The 7,724-nt window shown below is 35.9% G+C and overlaps 1 long non-coding RNA gene across 1 annotated transcript; it reads right to left on the bottom strand.

Annotated features, from left to right (window-relative positions):
• Positions 1 to 1,096: 1,096 nt before the first annotated feature.
• On the bottom strand, positions 1,097 to 4,552 carry LOC135748425 (uncharacterized). Its single transcript, XR_010532020.2, has 5 exons — positions 4,257 to 4,552; positions 2,666 to 2,722; positions 2,461 to 2,524; positions 2,112 to 2,173; positions 1,097 to 1,952 (listed from the first exon to the last, which is right to left on the bottom strand). It is a non-coding gene; the product is annotated as an uncharacterized lncRNA (long non-coding RNA).
• Between the last annotated feature and the right edge of the window lie 3,172 nt (positions 4,553 to 7,724).

Genomic DNA, 7,724 nt, shown 5'->3' with positions numbered 1-7,724 from the left:
ACTGTGTAAAAGATGCTTATGTCACTCAACGTGACACACAACGTGACAGAGGTTTATGAATAGTGTCCACTGAATGCAGTCTCAAGGATTGCTGAAATCGTCCACTGGCAGAATAAATTCAACTCTTTTAAACCACAGAGATACAGTTCTACATTCTCTGTTTTATATCCAAGGTCAGCACATACTGTACTGTACATTCTAACAAACAACATCCCTTGACCATTAAGTCCATAACATTGACACAGTAAATGCATACAGCACAAGTTTCACAGAATCAATATAAAGTAATAAAACATTCTCAAAGTAACAGCTTCCAAACGCGGATGATACCTGGAAAGACAGGTGGCTCTCTGATCAATGTACAAGTGAAGAGTTTGGTTCCAAAAAGCAGTAAATCCATTTTGACTAATTTTGGTAAAAACGTGTTTTCTATACCAAGAACGTGAGTTTAGTTTAGTTGACCAATGGCATACACTGATTAAAAAAATAAACATTAATGACATTAATCAAAAAACGTACTTTGTCATATTAAGAACACTGTCACTGCTGCTGTCATCCTTGGGACGTCGTCGCTGAACTTTTTTGACAGCGATCAGCTGTAAAACGTTTTGGTCCTGCTCGATTTTCGTTGACTTAAATAATGGAACCTTTTTTATAAGATCCGCTGGGGTCAATGTGTTGGCATGACAGAAACAGAATGCTGTCATGTGAGAACAAGCAACAGCCAACATTTTTCTTTCGCCTGAGTAGCTTACGTTTATTCACCGCCACAGAAAACAACCACAGGTTTATCAATGCCATGAAAAGTATTATTTTGTTTTGTTTGATTGTTGATCATGAGGTACAAATTAAATGAGGAAAACTGGGATTCTGTGTCTATTTAACGCGCCACCATTATTGTTTACAATGCGTGGAATGGTGCGCTGTGATTTGTTTAGCGGATTTATTGGATTCTATTCTATAAGACTGGTGTTTATCGCATTTTAGGGAAAAAAGATGACCAAATAACATGGTAGATATCAGATTTTGTGTAAAATTAAGAATTTACTTTGTAATACTGACCAGATACAATACTGATTTTGGTTGTACACTGTTAACGATTTCCCTGTATTTTTACAGTACGGTACTGGCAGCACGGTTGCCAGTAAGTTACTGTATTTTGGGTTTACAGTACTGTACTGTAATACCATTTTACAGTACACAAACTAGTACTGTATAGTTACAAAGCAGTACTGTACTGTAATTTTACAATATTTTATTACAGTAGTCTATTTTTACAGTAATTTACTGTAATGTCTATATTGACCCATAAATACTATTTATTACTTATTACAGTTAATACAATAATATTATATAAAATAGATAGAGATTTAGGTTTAAATCTATAGTTATTAATATGGTAAAAATGCTATCCTTGACATGACATAATGAATTAAAAGGCAATCCAAGCAATGTTTGTATCAAAATTTTATTTAAAAAAACATTTAATTGAAACAAAACATTTAAAACAAGATTTTAAACAATAATAAACATATAATCAAGTAACATAAAATAAAATCAACAAGTATAAACAAGTTTGGAGACCCCTGCTGTAACATATTTAACTCTGGCAAATAGAACACTGTTGCATAGTTTGAAGTTTTCAGTTTAAAGTCCATCATCGACTAAAAGGTAACATTTCACTGTGGTAAAAAGAACACTGGCCCATAGTTTTAAATATTCTACTTGAATTTCATTTAACACTAAAAATAAATGCATTAAACTGGCAGACAGACCACAGTGGCCTTTACTTTGAAGTCGTCCATTCGAACTCAATCAGGGACTGCATGAAGCTGTTCACATGGGGGTTAATGGCCACAGCTTTTCTCTGCACCAAGTTCCTTGTCTTTTTGCTTGCTCCTTGTCTGGATGTGCATTTTTTCCCATCTTTGGAATTAATTCTATCCAGAAACCTGTTAGAAATATCATAAACATTAAGTCAACAAATATAAGATAGAAAAAGATTCTTAAAAAATTTAACTCAGCCTTGAATTTACCCCTATTCTGAAACCTTTTGCTCTTATTCTACTGTTCCACACCTAATTACATTAAAATACAGAAGATTCACTTACCGCTGAACAAACTCTTTCCTCAATGGACAGCATCCACATGGATCATGTCATGATTGAATGTCCTGAACAGAAAGTAAAACTGTTACTGATTTGGACACAACTTTTTATTCTGAAAACAAAATCTTTTGTCAATAAAGTCCAGGGACACCTCTGCTAAATAAATACAATTATTAAATTAAATTTCTTATAACCAAAGTCTGAATATTTCTGGTTGTATATTTCTACATGGCAAACTAAGACAATTGTGTACATGTTGTGTATGGTCGTGTTACAGTGTTGTGTGTGGGAATTGTGAATGAGTGTATACATGGGTATTTAAAGAAACTGTAGTGGTAAAGTGCAAACTTACCGAACATAATGTGCTTGGTGTGTGTCTGGTGTCACCCATTGTGCCTCCACATCTGCCTTAACTCCTGAAAAGTGCAATGACACTCATGTAAACTACAAATAAAAAGTGATCAGCACATTCCTGTGTACTTTTACATGTGACGTGAAAGCATTTAATATTGCAGTCGAAAAAATACATGACTTGTAACTGTACATCATGTACTTGCCTGGTGCCTTTAAAGATGATCCATCTTACCCAATCCAGCTTACAAGCAATGGTAAGACTGTAAAAAAGACAAATGTTACAAAATCTGTTAGCCATAGAAATAAGTAGACATTGTGAAGGAAATGGTAAAAGAAAACTTAGTAACACTTTACTATAAGAGTTTATTCCTTAACATTTGGTAATGCCTTAGCTAATATGAACTAACAATGAACAATATATTTTACAACATTAATAATATTTGATAATGTTCATTGTGCAGAGACAAAGTGATTGATTTAAAAATGTATTAAGTGTTTAAATCTAATATCATGCTATGCTAACAAATAAAACATTACTGTAAGTGTTAAGTCAGTTGTAAAACAAATATATATATATATATATATATATATATATATATATATATTAGTTGTTATATTATATATTATATATAAATATCTAAATAAGTCTTTTTTAAATTATTATTCTATAACATCTTGTCTACAGAAAATCTCTGAAAATGTCTCGTTTAGTGCAGAAAATAGCGATTTATAGTGACAAGGTAAAAAGACTGTCCCTTTAATGTTTTACCCGGACGGCTGCGGTGTAACACTATTTCACGCAAAGTTTTTTAACAAGTTAGTAGCTAGCTGCTCACTTTAAAGATAAACATGATCGCCTAAATCTGAGCAATCCTGGTGATGCCAGTTTCCTACACGATGTTATAATGGACTATTTTTACATCAAGAGATGAAGGATCAGATGACAGAGACGAGAAGACAAAGGTACGTAAATGCGGAGCCCATTCTCTTTTCGTGCATTGATTTGATGTGTTTTGGAAACTTATATATACAGCGTGTAATGCATCTGAAGTGGTGGAAACAATATGCCATAAAAATGTATTGGACAACTTACTGGGCGTGTAAAACGCTTAAGAGAAGATATTCTCTGCTTTTGCTGATATAAGTTACCGTAATATAATAACAACAACAACAATAAGCGCGGCAATCCCTTTCGTTCATCCGATATTAAGATGAGCCCAGGTCTGAATTATATTTGGTCGAAGTTAAAGCTGCGATGAGTTCGATGCATGTATCCAGTTAAATATGAGGTTTCTTGTTTTCACTTCTGTGGAGGAGTTCGGTACTACAGTATGCTGTGTACGGCGTGTCAAGTCCTATCTGTTTACAACCACGAGTCAGCCTTACCAAACAGTCGAACTTCATACTTTTCTCTGACGCTAACTGAACGGATGAAACGCCGTCAACGACCGTTATGCTGGGACCGCAAGACCGCGCTGGCGGGTTGTCTTTGTCCATTTCGTTAAAAATAGTTTCATTGTCACCACACTTTCAACACAATATAAACTCACCAAACCGTCATAATTTAGTTAAAACAACCCTATATTAATTTAAAAAGGTGTAAAGCGAGTTAAAGCAGCGGTAGACATCTGTGTGTAACGTTTACGTTAGCTTACTTTCTGAGGGAGATTGAAACTTTGTTGGCGACCGTTTTTCTCTCTCATTGCACGTTTAAAACAATATTGTGACAAACTATTGACAACATTCTTAAACTAAAAATTAAGTTTTCATGAAACAGAAATATTTCAAACTTACCGAACTGACAGAAATCAATCGTCCTCCTTCAGCTGCAGCCAAGAGTTGTGCTCTCCCTCTGTCTGTGTGATTTGACGTTGGCGCACTTTCACTGATTATTGCAAGTACACCTGGCACATTACAGCAATGGCTACAGCAAGGTTACATCAAGACCAAAATATACTGTAAAATTTTCCCGCTCAAACAAATTTACCCAGAATGCATTATGAACTGCAGTACTGTACTGTAATGTACACATACAGTATAGTACTGTGGATTTTTACAGTACAGTGCTGCTAAATCTACAGCGACATCTAACAGTGTAACTAATAAAAAATGGCATTTATCGCGTTTTAGGACCAAACCCTTCAAGTACTGTGATTGGTTCGAGTGAACAATACATGTAAGCAATACAACCATGTTCAAGAAAATTTAGGTGCAGGGCTCCGGCCCAAAAGTTTCAATTTTAGAATACACACTACACAAATTCATGGCTAAAATCGAAAAAGAAAAACAAGCAAAACACAATAACCAAAGATGCTTGTTGTTTAACTTCTAACACAATACAAATACAAAAATATTATTGGAGGCGTAATAAAAGAGCAGTTCCTACATGTAAGTATATCTCGGGCAGACTGACAAACTAAATGGGTGCTGTGGACTAGTCATGAAGAGTTAAAGGTCATCCAATTATTCAAAAAGTAATATTATGCCTCACTTCTAGATAATTTGGGACGACATTAAAACCCTATTAAACTTTATTATAAGTATTAAAGCAATACTGACCTCTAAACCTCATTTTTGTCTTCTAAATACTTTTCATTATACTATACATAAGGGATAATGTACAGGCAGCAGGTTGTTATAACAGATATTAGTCATGACAGTGTGATCAAAGCATAGAGTTCAAATGGAAGGGGCTTATTTCGCAAAAACACACGGCTGTCTGTACATTATCCTGCTATTACACGGTTATTTGCCTCACAAGTAAGGTAAGGAACATTAAATATTGATTGGAAATATTTTATTTGCTCTTTTTTTAACAAATACAGACCTTCCACAAAGAAAACCCGTTTATGTTCGGTTTAAAGATAAGACAAGAAAATCAAATGTTACAACCACCCTATTTGGTTTAATCATTTATAAATATAATGTCATATGTCAAGACATATTTATAATTAATTTTTGTGTAGTATTAAACTGTTATTAGTTTTGAGCGGTTGTTATCTGGCCAATCAAAAACAAGCATTCCAACAAGCCATTTTAATCAAACATAATAAAGTGGTGTTTGTAATACAGTACATGTACAACATTACAGTAAAATATACCAAAATGGTGTCCCTCCCCGAGGAACACAGCATGGGTGCTTGGGTCAAAGAGGACATCTCTCTGTAGGAAAGAGATCTCTCTACAGTACAGTGTTTGGTTTATTTTATTTAGTAGTTTGTCTCAGTAAATATTCATAGGTAATTAACTGTAATTAATGCCATGGATTCATCAGCAGATCATGTAATTAAATAGATTACAATTTTTAATCAAAAACTGACAGCCCTAAACACATTCAGCAAGCTCTCTGTACATACTGTAAGCTCTGGTCTTTCATCAGCACAGCTATGCATGAAACAAACAGAAGCATGACAGGCGAGGAAATAACAAAAAGCTCAAAGTTGTTTTAGCCCATGAGCAAAAAATACAGAAGGATGCCAGTGCAACAGGTTGGTGAGTAAACATTAAAAATGCTAATAATGTTTTTTTCCCTTTCCACACAGACTGGTTAACCTGGAGCATCCAAAATCCCCATGCGACTGCCTTGCCTGATCAACAATGAGAATCTCTCCACACAGATCTTTTGAAACCACAGACCCAAACGGCAAAAACCATGCAAATAGCTCACCCGTTCTCATCCAGCCATCTGGTATCACAGCTAGAAATCAAAGTTCCATTTGAGAGATTCAGAAAAAGAGGAAATTAATATACTTTACAATTTATTTTAGTGGACTTCATGACACAGTACCCATAATCTATTCTCCCTCAGAAAAGCCACCTTAAACATGAACTTTATGGCTGTTGGTGGGATTATACCAAGGGGCAACCTTCCGATTGATGAAGCCAATACGGAAGTGACTTAAAGGGCCCCTAACATAGTTTTTTTTTAGCAATTTAAAAATAGTCTCTTGTATCCCCAGAATGTGTCTGTAAAGTTTCAGCTCAAAATACACCACAGATCTTAAATTATACGATGCTGAACATGGCCATTTGTGGCTGCAAAACTAGCTGTTTGTGTGTGTGTGTGTGTTTCTTTAAATGCAAAGAAAGCTTCTGTTCCCCTCCCTGAATGCAAATTAGGGGGTAGGGCACTTACACATGTGCTTTGGACTACATCAAAACGTGTCTCTGGCATAAGGTTGAACTGCGCGCTTATAAGGAAGAGTCTGTGACCGGTGGTTGAGGCATAATCAATATGACATCACATTGATAGGGGATCCCCAACAGTTTGTTTGTGTGACTGTTGCGGTTTAAAGGAGATTACACAAAGAAGAATAGATGGATTTGTATAATAACAGGATGTTTGTGCACACACACTGGCAGCTCATTTTCTTCTAGAAACACATTTAAAGGTGCATTTCTAGGTTGGGGGGGCTTTAAACTGCAATTCATTGACAGGCCGCTAGAGGCTGGCTCCAAAAGGCAGTCAATTCCCATAGAGCCCCATGTTAAAATGGCCAACTTTACAGTAGAAAATAATATGTTTACCACCTTGTACAAAAAGTGATTTTGGTCTATATAGCTAATTTTGCCTTTCATGACAACTGTGAGGGGGGAGATTTTATTTGTATCTCACTTGAGTGAGGGGTTAACTGCCACTGTTGTCAACTCCGTCGAGTCAGGCGGGTGTGGTTTCCGGTTATCCATGAGAGATGCGTGGTGACGCGTGGCCAAGATGACAACGGCAGGCTCTAGGCAACTATTGGCTTGAAAAAAGCACTTCACAAACCTATGGGTGACGTCCACATTACGTCCATATTTTTAGAGTACATGGCTTATATAAATGTCTGACTGTGAATTACCTCCATACTTCCGTATATCACCCCTACATGCAACTCAAAAAATGTTCCCAAGGGCATTTAGGGAAAACTGTAAGACCATGTTCTGGTTATGCAGTGCTAAAACTGGTTTCCTTGTTTACTATATCTTGAAACTTTACATGGTAAGTCAAGAGGTTGGATCCGTGAAGACTCAAGTTTACCATCTTGACAGCACACCATAATTTAAAATAGAATTTGTACTGAACCAAACCTGCTGGGCTTTTTTCAGCCCTGCAGGAGTCATTGGGTCAAGGTAGAGATTGGGAAACAACAAGAAGCAAAAACTTATTTAGATGATCAGCTAGTTCAGAGACCCCTAGCTACAGGATCTTGTGGTTGATGGATGTATTCCCTATCAAGACAGCAACCGCCTAACAGGATGATGTATTTGTCCATTCTGGGA

This window comes from Paramisgurnus dabryanus, chromosome 16 (genome assembly GCF_030506205.2).
Source record: "Paramisgurnus dabryanus chromosome 16, PD_genome_1.1, whole genome shotgun sequence".
NCBI classification, from domain to species: domain Eukaryota; kingdom Metazoa; phylum Chordata; class Actinopteri; order Cypriniformes; family Cobitidae; genus Paramisgurnus; species Paramisgurnus dabryanus.
This window is presented reverse-complemented; position numbering and strand designations above follow the sequence as displayed.